This window comes from Triticum dicoccoides, chromosome 6A (genome assembly GCF_002162155.2).
Source record: "Triticum dicoccoides isolate Atlit2015 ecotype Zavitan chromosome 6A, WEW_v2.0, whole genome shotgun sequence".
In the NCBI taxonomy this organism is placed as follows: Eukaryota; Viridiplantae; Streptophyta; class Magnoliopsida; order Poales; family Poaceae; genus Triticum; species Triticum dicoccoides.
Genome location: NC_041390.1, coordinates 28,401,991 through 28,414,928, shown reverse-complemented (window position 1 = coordinate 28,414,928; position 12,938 = coordinate 28,401,991).

The following is a 12,938-nucleotide window of genomic DNA, read 5'->3' as shown; positions in this document are numbered from 1 at the left end:
CGTACTAAGTTTCAAACAATGAAACTTAGCAATGTTTCCAAAAGCCGCCATGTATGCAAAATGGATCTTATTTGAAAGCGCTGGCCGCGAGAAGCACGAATATGAAAACGTAACTTAAATTGAATTTTTCGTTTAAAAGATATAGAAGTTTAAAAATCGGAAGCCAAAATAAAAAGCCGGCACCAGGACCTGAGTGCCCCCGCACTTGTGCGCAGTAAATCCTCATCCTAGACATCTATATCTATACCTACTAATAAAAGGGCTATCGCTTCTTACCACCGTAATTTTATCCGTTTTTGGTTCGTCCTCTTCGCCCGTCCTTTTCCCAACGCTGCACATCAAGGGCAAAGGCAGCAACCAGCCGAACCAAGGCATCATTACACAAAAAGAAAAGGTTTGTTTCTTTATAAATTAGTACCACCTCGCTGCTTTACAACCCGTTCTACCGATTTATATATGTTTCTGTTTCAAAATCGTTAAGCATCCTAGAGAACTACTGTTTGTGAGGAAAGCACCTTTGAGAATAAGGAAAAAAGATGGGTGATATGGCTTAGATTTCATGAGATGTGTGGCGTGATCAAAGGGCATAAATAAGGAAAAAGAATGGCGTGGTTAGCGGCATAAATATGGAAAGAGAGTTTGGCAAAAAGAAAAAGAAAGGAGAGGATAATGACCAATTAGTATAAGGAAGGAGAGCTCCTGTAAAAATGAAGGAGAGAATAACCTTGCAAATACGTGGGCAAAGGAATTACTACCCAGGCAAGAGTTCCTTCAAGAATGGAGAGAATAATGTTGCAAAGGAACTACTACCCAGACAATAAATCGGGGTCGTTCCGGTCAGATGCTTAAGGAATTATAATTAGTTATTTCTTTTTTTTGCAAAATTATAATTAGTTATTTCCAAAGCTATAGAGGGTCTAACAGACCTTTTAGTGAGATTTCAAAATTGCTTCAACTTACAAATAATGCCTTCAAGATTTCAAAATCGTACCAAAAGTATTGTATGTGTAAATAAGTAGGGATTGTTTGTTCAAATGCCAAGGAATTATAATTCGTTATTTCTAATGTACTGCAGATGGTCTAACACAACCCTTTTAGCAAGATTTTTTTTCATGACAACTTACAAATAATGCCTTTAAGATTTAAAAATTAGAAGGCCCTTTAAGATCAGGATCATTGTACAAAAAACGTATCAAAATCATTGTATCTGTAGCATGCTTCTTAATATATAATGTGCGGCTGACCATACTCGACGCCGACGGAGTCTGTCCTCATCGAGCTGCGTCTCCTCCGCCGCACACCTTCGCGTCCATCGCGACGGCGCGGCCATTTTCAGGCGATAACATCGCCCCTCGTCCGGCGCCCACCTCGGTCGCGTCTTCTCCGAGCACGGCGTCCATGGGCGATGGGACCCTCCTTGTCTTCTCCGACTTATCGGACCCCGGGGAACTCATGCGTTGCGCGTTCACCCGGAGGCGACGGTGCCATCCTGCGTGGCGGCACCCTCCACGGCCATGTCTTCTCCTTGCACGGCGACCAGGCGCTGCCCATGGGCAACGGGACCATCCTGCTCGTCTTCTCCGGCCGCTCGAGCGTTCAGGAACTCGTCTGCTGCACATGACCTCTCGAAGGACAGGTTCAGTTTTATGTTACTAGCTCAAAACTGATGGTGATTCACCTTTTTTAGCTCAATCCATATGATGCAATTTTTGTATGATTCATTTTCTCAGACATTCATGGATTGCAGAAACTTTTTTACTTTCATGTGGTGTTAATTGACCAATTTTGCATTGCATTTTTTTAAAATTATAGTTGATGGAAAGGCAAAATATGTTTTTGCCATGCAAACACAAAATATGTTGCCATGTTGCCTCAACTTTTGCTGTCCCCAATTTAAATTATTTCTTACCATGGCAAAATATCTAATATCTTGCCATGGAAACACAAAGTATGTTGCCATGTTGAAATCATGTTTTCATTGCCATGGAAATAGAACATAGTATTTTTTGCCATGTTTCTGAAGTTGTTAGTACTATTTCCAAGGCAATTTTATAGATGTTGTTCTCAATAGAGTAAATTTTGCCATGGCAAATTAAACTAAAACTTGCCATGTGAATAAAAGTATTTTTGCCATGGCAAATTAAACTAAAACTTGCCATGTGAATAAAAGTGTTTTTGCCATGGCAAATTAAACTAAAACTTGACATGTGCATAAAAGTATTTTTGCCATGGCAAAAATTAGAGTTAATTTTGCCATGGAAAATTAAACAAAAACTTGCCATGTGAATAAAAGTATTTTTGCCATGGCAAAAATAGAGTAAATTTTGCCACTGCAAATTAAAATAAAACTTGCCATGTGAATAGAAGAATTTTTGCCATGGAAAAAATTAGAGTAAATTTTCCCATGCAAATTAAACTAAAACTTGCCATGTGAATAGAAGTTGGCAAAAATAGAGTACATTTTCCATGGTAAATTAAACTAAAATTTGCCATGTGCATAAAAGTATTTTTTGCAATGGCAAAAATAGAGTAAATTTTTCCATGGAAAATTAAACTAAGATTTTCCATGTGAATTAAAGTATTTTTGCCATAGAAAAATTGTGTAATTTTTGCTATGGGAATTTTCCAGTTTTTGATTGCCTAGTATGTGTGCAATTGCTAGCTTTTTGAATACTTGGGTCTTTGTGCGTATGATGGGCCTTTTTTAGCCCACTTTCTTTAAACAGCACATATTGCCAAGTTGCTCGTGAATGAGGGGTTCGGGCCGGTGCGTTTCTGCACCGAACGATTCTGTTCGGTAGAGTGTTGTCCCAGATCCGAACGTTTCGTTCGGTCTGGCGCTTGCCCAGGCCGAACGTTGGGTCCTTATCGAGGTTCTTATTTTGTCTCCCCCGGTGAATTCATGGGTGGGCCCACACTAACTAATCACCCCCCGAATTCAATTGTGGGACCAACACTAACTAATCTCACACCCTTGAATTCACGCGAATTAACCATGCCCGTACAATTGATATGAGTTTTTACTAGACCTCTGTGCGTGCCTTCCTGCCATCGTCGGGTGACATCATTCGGATGTTGTTGGGTCATGCTGCTAGATATATTGGTGGATACACCATTATCTCTCCCGTTGCAACGCACGTACGGGCATATGTGCTAGTGGTAGTTAAAGGAAACATATACACACGCAAGCCTTGCCGCGGTACCACAGGGAAAGCCCAGCCGGAAAAATTAGAGTGGCCATGGATTAAGGATAACACAATTCGTCTGCAACGCTGGATGCCAAACGAAAATCTTATGTCTCAGTTTGGCAACACATTTCCATAGCCACTGTAAAATTGTGCGAGCTTTCTTAGGCACCATTAAGCTTTATATATACTAGTGGTGAACCCGTGCATCGCACGGGCTAGTTACTAAATGTTGTCTTAGAATCTCAAATAATAGAACATAGTAATGTATGTGTACAACTACTTTGGCTGGACATACCATATAAAACTAAAAGAATTGAGACACCAGAAATATGTTTGAGGGTGGACTTTCATATGTTGCGAAATTTCAGATTTTTGGGGATCATGTTTCATACGTGTTTTTTTAAGCCAGCTGTAGAACACCCAAGAGTAGCCACACCTTTTATTTGTGAGTGCTCGGCAAATGTTATTTGTGTGTGTCTGTGTTCACACGTGTGTGATAGCATGCTGTTGGATCTTTATAATGTCTCTATTTCCATTATATGACCAAAATAATTAGAAATCAGAAATTAATTTCATGCATGAACGGTCATCAATCAAGCATACATTTTTTTGCCTCCTTTCAGAAGCATGTGTAGTGGTCTAACACATTGCTTTTGTATATTTATGCAGCTATGGATTTGAACATTTATGTACACTAACTATCTTGGAATATTCACACAGTTGGCAGTGAGTCCTTTGTGAAATACTCCGTCCATATAGAAGTCAGTCACGTTTTAAATATGTATTCAATCAAACTTCTGTTGAATCATATGTATAATAGACATGTATCATATGTCCCCAAAAATATTTCTAAAATCTTACAACAGTTGATATAGAGTGTTGACTATATTCATAAGAAACTTTCGCAGGCTAGGCACCATTCGTCAAGGGCTCTTCTAATCGTCGCCATAATATATATCCCTTTTCAAACATATCTTTCTTCTTTAAAATGTTACTATTCTTCTCTTGCTAATTTTTCTGGTGATAAGGTTAAGAAGATATTTGATTTGTTTTCTGTACTTGGTGGATCTTCTTCCAAAGAGTTAATAGTGCTCGACACATATGACTAACTTGCTTGGTTCAGAGTGTCACAACCATATATGGTAGGGCAAGCCTGAGTCTGAACATCCTTTTAACTGGACAGATGCATAACAGGTGCCTGATGATCTCAAGCTAACACATATATAATGGACATAAATACTCGTCCGACCACCTTGACACTAAAGCCTTTGTGCACATCAAATATGATTCAAATGCAACCGCCAAGAACTTGCAATCCAATTGATATGCCATAATAGTTGAATAAATTAAAATAAACTGAATACTTTTTTTAGTGAATTCAGCTGCGGTAATTCTTTATATTAATTAAGGGAGGAGATTAGATAACAATACGAAGTGGTCAGGATGACCATAGAGGCAGGATGGATTCTTCCGAAAAGAGAAAAGAAAAATAAACAAATAAGAACATTTGGACATACGGTTATATGGGTGGCCCCCATGACCTCCATTATCACTTATCTTTAGGATCTTGCTAGGTCCATACAATATAATGTACAACGGTTTTGCCCCTCTTAGGCCGGCCGACTTCCAATCTTGGACGTCTGTCTTCAATCTTGACCCCTGAATAATTGTTAGTCCTTGGCTTTCTGGTGATAGTATTCATAGGCATGCATATTGAGAGGACATTTTCATCATGCAACCGCTTCTACCTGTTTTTATGTATGTGGTGTATGTGGACAAATATAATTTACTAAGGGACCATGCAAAAGACCAAATTATGAACTTGTACTTCGTCTTGCAGCAAACATGATATCATCATGTACTGTGGTTGCCGTTGGACGTGCAACCGAAGTCATAGTTTGTTGCGTGTGCCGTTGCGCATATGGATGTTGATGCCCTTTTGACAGGGGATCAAGAAGAGAAAGAAACAAAGAAGGTAAGGAAATAAATGGATAAGTAGTATGTATAGATGGTGTTGTAAACTCATAATTAAAACCAGCAATAAAGATCCTGTAGGGCTTGAACAGCTATGGCCTTACCTATGCGATCACATGCATCCACATATGCTTAGTTGCTTCCACATGTATCCATCGCCTAATATAGAACTGTTCCGTCCCTCTGGTCGACATGGCTGCTGATCCGATGACTGGTGAACGGCCAATGTAGCTCATCGGTTTACTTCTGTGCTGCCACAATCCACGTATCCTAGCCTGCTACTGAAAAAAATGGAATTAGTGTATAGTAATTAATTAGAAAAGCACACATGACTTAGTTGATTTTTCCCCTGACTTTTGTATGATAAATTTATGAACTAAAGGGGTTGCTTCTTCAAGTGCTGATCCGGAAGCACCAGACTGATATATTAATTCAGTCACATCAGTCTTCATGAATGTGCATCATGGATTAGATGGATTATTGTTGGGACAGCACCCATGTATAGGCGTGTGAAATATGAAGGCCGTATTTTCCAAAAAGAGATGAATGCACCGGTGAGCGAATCCTAGTAAGAAGAAACACTTATGTTCCAGATTAGTAAGAAGATATCTCGCTTCGTGTGACATAGTTCTTCTAGAACAACGGCATAGTGACCGGTACCAGAGTGCCAGGATGGCAGGAGGGCAGCCAAACATCGGTCTCCGCAAGGTGGCGGCAACGAACGATCCGTTTTGCATTGACCTGCCGGTGGATAATGACCAGAAGGAGAGGGTCAAGAAGGGGATCAGACGCTGCAGGTGACCGAGCAACTTCTCAGGCCAACTACTAATCAATGAATGGTGTGGTTGAGCAACTCTAGTGATCTAAACGAAAGAGGAAAACACCAAAGCATGTTACATACCTCTGTTTGCTATGACAGATTTCCCCGATGGTGCAAAGGTGCTGCTTGTGGTGGGGCAAGGATCTTGACCACACCGAATCGAGACAACAATAGAAGTTGCAAGGAGAGAATCCAGCAGACAGGCCCCTGTATCACTAGCACAAAACTCACAGGCCATGTCAATTAGATAATCAAAGAACCGAATTAACGAAATTGGTTAGAACAAAACAAACAGAGTTACTTGAGTAGCCAACGCATCTCCTTCAGATTGGAGGGCAAAAACACATGCATGAACGGTGGCGTGCCGCTGGATGGCGATGGTGGCTTGTCAGCTTGTAGTTGAGGGAGGGCCGATCGAGCTGTGGACGGATGGAAGGTCAAGACCGCACAGGAACCAATTGCATGCTTAGATATTGGTTCAGCTTGTTCCTTTTAAATGGGGAGAGGAAGGGGTCGTGGAGGTATAGAACTATAGATTAGAAGAAGACGGGAGTTGTCTTTATCTTTTACAACCGTGAAAAGAGATCGTGGACCTGAGTTGTCTTTATCTTTTACAACCTAGAAAAGAGACCGTGGACCTTTTTTTTATACAGAGAGAAAAGAGATTGTGGACTGTCATAATAATTTGGTCCCACAAGATTAACGGCTCCTAATTACTAATTAACGTGGGAATTACTTGGAAGTCTGTAATTAGTATAGGTATAGGTATAGGTATAGGTATAGATAGACTAGTCGTCAGCCTGTGCATTCACACGGGCTTGTTTTCTAATCTGCAATGGCTTGAGTTGTAATCCTGCAAAACATTGGCCTGTTTTATGTCATTATTCATTTTATTAGGTCTAGAATTAATTGACTAGATATAATCGTAGGAAACATGGCTAGCAACGATGAAGGATAGGGTTCTGGTGATTGCGACACGTCTACCTGGCGGCAGATGAATTTTTGAGCCTTGCCGACGATCAACGAATGTTGTTGCTGGGCCGACCTGTCGCATCGAGGACTGATACCGACATGCAGACTGGCGATGAGACTGAGACCGGCGCCGAGACTAGCGGAGCTGGTCTAGAACCGAAAGCAAAGAAGCCATGGCACCCAAACCTGCTCATGACTACTAGACTGGTGGTCACGGAGATGGACGACAGTGTTTTTCAGACATTAGCGCCCGAGGAAGCGCGATCGTGCTACGGCAATCAAGTAGGCTGCATCGTACGGACAACTGCCACGATCAACGATGGGAAACTACAGAAGATAGATAATATGAGGCCTTGCCTCCTAAAGAAGCTGCACCAGATATTGTTGTTCCCGGGCCGGAATGAAAAGGATTATAAAGATCCAAATAAGGACCCGGCAATGAAGAAGATAAACAAACACGCCATGACCAAGTTTAGCGACGCGTTGGGCGCCTGGAAAACAAGGTTGAAACATCGGATTGTCGACAAAAAGGAACCATACTCCGAGATTGTAAAGGATAATCCGACAATCACGGGAGAGCACCTTGAAAAATTCAAGGCGGCATGTGAGGCCGAAGCTGCCAAAAAAAAGTCGAAGTGCATGAAGGGGCTTCAACAAAGGAACATGGGGCGCCACCACCTCGGAAGCCGTGGTTACGGCGGGAAGAGGTCCATATGGGCCAAGGAGGACGCGGAACGCGAAAGTCTGGGCATCCCAGACCCCTTGGCGGACTTCACCGTCCCGCAGGAGCGTGACGTCCTCGGGGCACGGCACCATTGGGACTCAGTCAAGAAGGTTTTCAAGACGGACCCGATCACGACGAAGTTCATGAGACTGCCGGTAATTTTAGTTTCTGATCAATTCGACTGCACGTTTAGTCATATTTGTAAACGATCCTTATTCCTTTTGTAGAGAGAGCAGCACAAGATTGCAGCCGAAAGCGACTCACCGTCTGAGGTGTTGGCGAGGCCCAAGTGGGACACTCCATTCAACCAGGCATTGAACATATTGAAAGGACTCCCGGTGGAGAATCGGCCATCGTATGGACGCATGCACGGTGTCGAAGACGGCGCCACGTGGAAGAAGTACTACCGTGAGACCACAGAGGAGAGAAAGGAAAGACGGAGGTTAACTGAAGAAAACATCAACCAGAAGATTGAGATTGCGGTTGAGAAGAAATCATCTGAGACAGTCGCAACTGCGATAACTGCTGCAAAACAAGTGGTTCCAAATATGTCTATTGTCTTGGTTCCGGCCGTTTTCAATTGGAGCACGCAAAATCCAGAAAAAAATGCAGCAGACTTTCCCCTTGCTGACTTCTTCGGGAGCAGCTCGACTAGCGTTGCTCCGGCACCGGCTCCGACACCGGACGTGCTCAGCGGTGCTTCGTCTTTGGTTGAGCTCGACGCCCTCACGGTATCTGTCACACCGGCCCTCTTCAATAAATGTATAATCTCCCATTTTCGTTGCCTTTCGGATATCTCACATCGCAAAAATGTCTTTGCAGGCCAATGTAACCCCGTGCACCATATTGTACAACATCCGCTACCAGGAGGTGGACGTGGGGAAGGTGACGATAATGAAGCCGAAGGAACCATTGTTCCATGGCCGATCGATCCCCCCGGACATCTTCAAAGTTTCCATGGCCAGTGTCAAACCAGGCCAGGAGAATTTGGCTCCCCCGGTACTAGGGGGAATGACGACGAGATCCCGCAGCGGCTTGGTGATTGCAATGGGTGGGTCCTGTTGTGGCCAAAGAGTCTGCTTTGTTTGGAGACGGCCGAGAGCACACACACGAGCACGCAATTAGGTATGAACATCAACACCCGACCTACCCAATTAGCGCCGGCTGTCGTGCTGGGTGATAGCGGACGGGGTGAGGAAGAGACTCCATTTGTCGCTGGTGACACCGCCATAGATAAGGACGACAATGACACTCAACAGTATATCAATACTGGCGCCTACTAAGGGTTTGAGCGTCATGAGTCGGTGCCTGAATTGCCGCCTCCGGAGGCTGAACATATTATAGACGACCTTCCGGTAGCAAAGAAGCCTAGGAATACACCGAGGAAAGCCAACAAAGCTGCTTCTATGATCCAGCCGCCTCAGCAGCCTCGGGTTCAAGACCGTATAGATATCCTCAGAGCGGCAAAATGGCGTATCCCGGTGAAACAACCCTACTGAAAGCAGCGCTAGGGGCCAGATCCGGCAATCTAAGGAGACTTCATGACGACGTGTTGCGGATAGAGAAAGGCCTCATCGCCTGGAAAAATCCAGGATACCCTCTCTACGTGGTTAACGTGCCGCGGCAATTGTCGTACGTCGACACATTCCCATCGAAGAAGTTTTTCCTTCGATCACATCTTCAACATGTTTCACATAAAGAAGCTGGATTTTACGTTTGTCCGCCTTTATGCCTTGCACAAGAACTACCTCATCGGGGTTGAGCAGATACCTCATATCTGTGTCGCTGACCCGTACTTCATGCACGAGGGCTTCTTGAGAGTCCGTGCAAAGCACCGTGAATACGCGAGGAATACATCGTCAATTTCATGCTTGCCAATAAGGACAAGGAGGCGATTCTCGTGGGTTATCATCCCGTGTAAGTCATCCGCGCAGATATCCTTCCTTCGATTTCAATCATTCGTTTGAACGATGGAGTGTAATTAATTTGAGGTGTACTTATTTTGCGCAGCGGCGGGCGCGCCGTCCTCATCATCCGCTACACCCCGATACTGTGGACTCGTCGAAGAACATTAACGAAAAGGATTACACCCACATCAAGTCTGTTCTCGACAGTGCTATGTTTTACTACGATGCACGGGGTGGAGAGGTCAAGGACAAGAAGAAAAGGGACGGCAGGCCCATAAGACCCACTTCAGCTGCATCCAGCAACCGAGTGATTCTCTTGATGATGGATTCTATGTCCTACACCACATGATGGAGTACAGACAAGATCACCAGAACCTTTGCATGTCATCTAAATTCAGCGATGCCCATATTCTGCAATGGGCAAAGAACTTAGGAGATATCGAGGATCATCCACTTCAAGATGAGTTATATCACTGCCAGTGCGAACTTTCCCAAATCATCATGAAGGAGGTCGTCGAAAAAACAGGGATGTTCTATGAAGAAGGACAAATGACGTGGGAAGACTTCCGAACACGCGTAGCCGCTCAACGTCTCGACCTGAAGCCTTTCACTAAGCTCGGGCACTATCTCCTTGATTTGGATGGATGTCACGACATGTTGGAGTGATTTTCGAAATATGACAATGTGTCCGTTTAGTTCATACTTTCTGTATGACGGAACTTTGAGTTATGCACGACGAAACATTATTTGTGATGTAATTAAACTGTCCTCCTCGACTAGTGAAGATCACTCTAGTTAGGGCATTTTGGGTACGATGAACTTTGTTATTTATACTTATCATATGTTGCTTCTATTTTTGCCAAGTCTGTCTCTTTCTGTTGCTCAACTATATATGTGGCATATCATCGACTCATGTGACGATGCAGGTGCATAGATCATCGATGGTGAAGAAGTGCTACGCCAGGAGTATACGACGAGTGGCCGGAGTGTCAGGCCCAGGTGTACCAGTTTCTGGATTCCGAGCAACAACCAGTAGTTAGTTTAGGTTCACGCTAATGCGAGAGAGGGATACAAACTCATGTACTGCATAGTTCCGCTCTCACTCATAGTGATATCTCTTCTCGCGTATATCATTGTTTAGATGGATGACGATGTAGTTGCAAGTAATCGAGACTTGTATCGCTATTTTCGAGATGATGATGAGAGACCACTTTGTGATGGATGATGATTATGATGATGACATGATTTGATGAGACTATTTGTATGTATATGCTATGATTACATTTGTATGTGTATGATACGCTAAATATTATTGTATAAAGCCTGTTCAAATACAAAAGAAATATGCAGAAAAAACAGAAACTAATAAAACTAGCAGTAAAATTATTAATTAACAGGGATGCACATGTCATACACTAATGTTAATTTAAGAGTTTTAATTTATTAAATGGTTAACTAGCGAATGTGGGTCCTGGTGTCAGTGGGTTAGTGGGGGTTCATTAGCCGGGGGTTAGGCCATTTAGGTCGGCGGTTTAACGTGAGCAGTGGTGGAGCCAACCGGGAGCTTCGGCGCTAGCGGAGCAGCGGGCAGAGGCGGCGGCCGCAACGCAGTAGTAACGTAGCAGTAGAGCGGTGGCGAGGCACGGCGGCGAGCACCGGGACAGGGGCAGTCGGCGCCCCCGAAAGAGGGCACGGGGGAGCATCGGGATCGCGGCGAGCGCGGGAAGGTAGGGCAGAAAAGGGGATCATGGCGCGGGCGCGGGTAGGGTCGTGCACAGACCGGGGGCTGGTGCGGTGGTGGGCGTGCGCACGGCGAGGGGCACGGCAGGCGGCATGGTGAACGTGGTGGAAAGAGGAGGGAAATGGGGGCGTCTCACAGCGTTGCCGAGAAGGGGCTCGGCCTGGCTTGAGGACGCGAGTAGGTGAGGGATACGAGGAGGCGACGCAAGGTTCGGCGACGGTGAGGTCTTCAGGCGGTGGTGGTGGCGCACGGTGATGGCGCCGGTGAAGGGGGGCTTCGAGCTCATTGCTCGTTCACGATCCAGATCTGGTCGGGGAAGAGGAGCGAGAGGGGAGGTGAGCCGGAGACGGGCGGTGGGGAGGAGGCCTGGCGACGTCGGCGGGCGATCCGGCGACGGCAACGGGGTCTATGGGGGCAATACCCTCCCCGATCCAGATGAGATCAAGAGGTGGGGACGCTGGCGAGGGGGTGTGGGGGAAGTGGGGCGATCGTGCTTGGGTTCGATGGGGAGTGGGGGGTTAAGGGAGGCGGCGGGGCCAGCCTAGCTAGCCTAGTGGCCAGCTAGGCCGAGGCCCAGCGAGGGGTTGCCCCCTTTTGCTTTTATTTGTTTTGTCTTTCCTTTTTCCGTTTTCTCCTATTTTTCAATTTACTCTAATTTTGTAAATTATACGATTAGCATCTAAATTAGTTCTACTAAATATACCACTGCCACCAAAAGTTTGGTACCCAAATAATTTAGTTAGAAGATTTTTACTATTTTAAAAGCATTTAAATAATAGTTTAAGCCACTGTTTTTTTCATTTTAGAGTATTCAAACATTTGATTAAAGTGTGGTTTCTTCACCATAATTACTTATGCATTATTTGTCACCTCTCAAAGATTTTAGTTTTAATGTTTGAAAACTTTTGATGTTTGCCTTTATTTTAAATTTGAATTTGAACGGGATTGAATCATTGTGAGGTTAACAACAGTAATCGTGGTGACGTGACATCATTAGCAGGGAATTGCTATAGCATAACTAACCGGGCGTTACAAAAGCTAACCCTCAAACCGCTCGCAACCATCCGGGCATGGTTTTCCATCCAATACGGTGCTATATTCCCCAGGCCGGTATGGATGTGCCAAAAACAAATTATGGGGCTTTGCGGGCGTCTGTACCGCTGCCACGGTCGCTTCTTAGTCCCTTGGCCCACCAGAAATACCTCTCCCGCGCCCGCACCCCTTCACATGAGAAGCAATTAGCTTGCACTGCTCCAGAGCACTGGTACCTCATTCTTGCTGATTTGGAGTGGCCACGGTGAATATACTGATGTTGAGGAGAAGTACCAGCCACTAAAATCAATGTAATTGATTGATGAATTGAATGCTTCTCTGGAAATAATTGATCAGGGGCAAGCCAAGGATGTGGATAGTCCTTATTACTTTAATAATACTCAATTTGAAAGTCCAAGAAAATACTTCAATTTAATTCAAATTCCAGACTCATTTTTTTATCTTTAGACTAACTAGCCGGGTGGCCCGCCCAATGTGCGGACTAGAACTTTTATAGTTTTATCGTGAGTATGTATTAGTAGATTTGTCTATAGAAAAATGGAACAAAATGTGATCACTT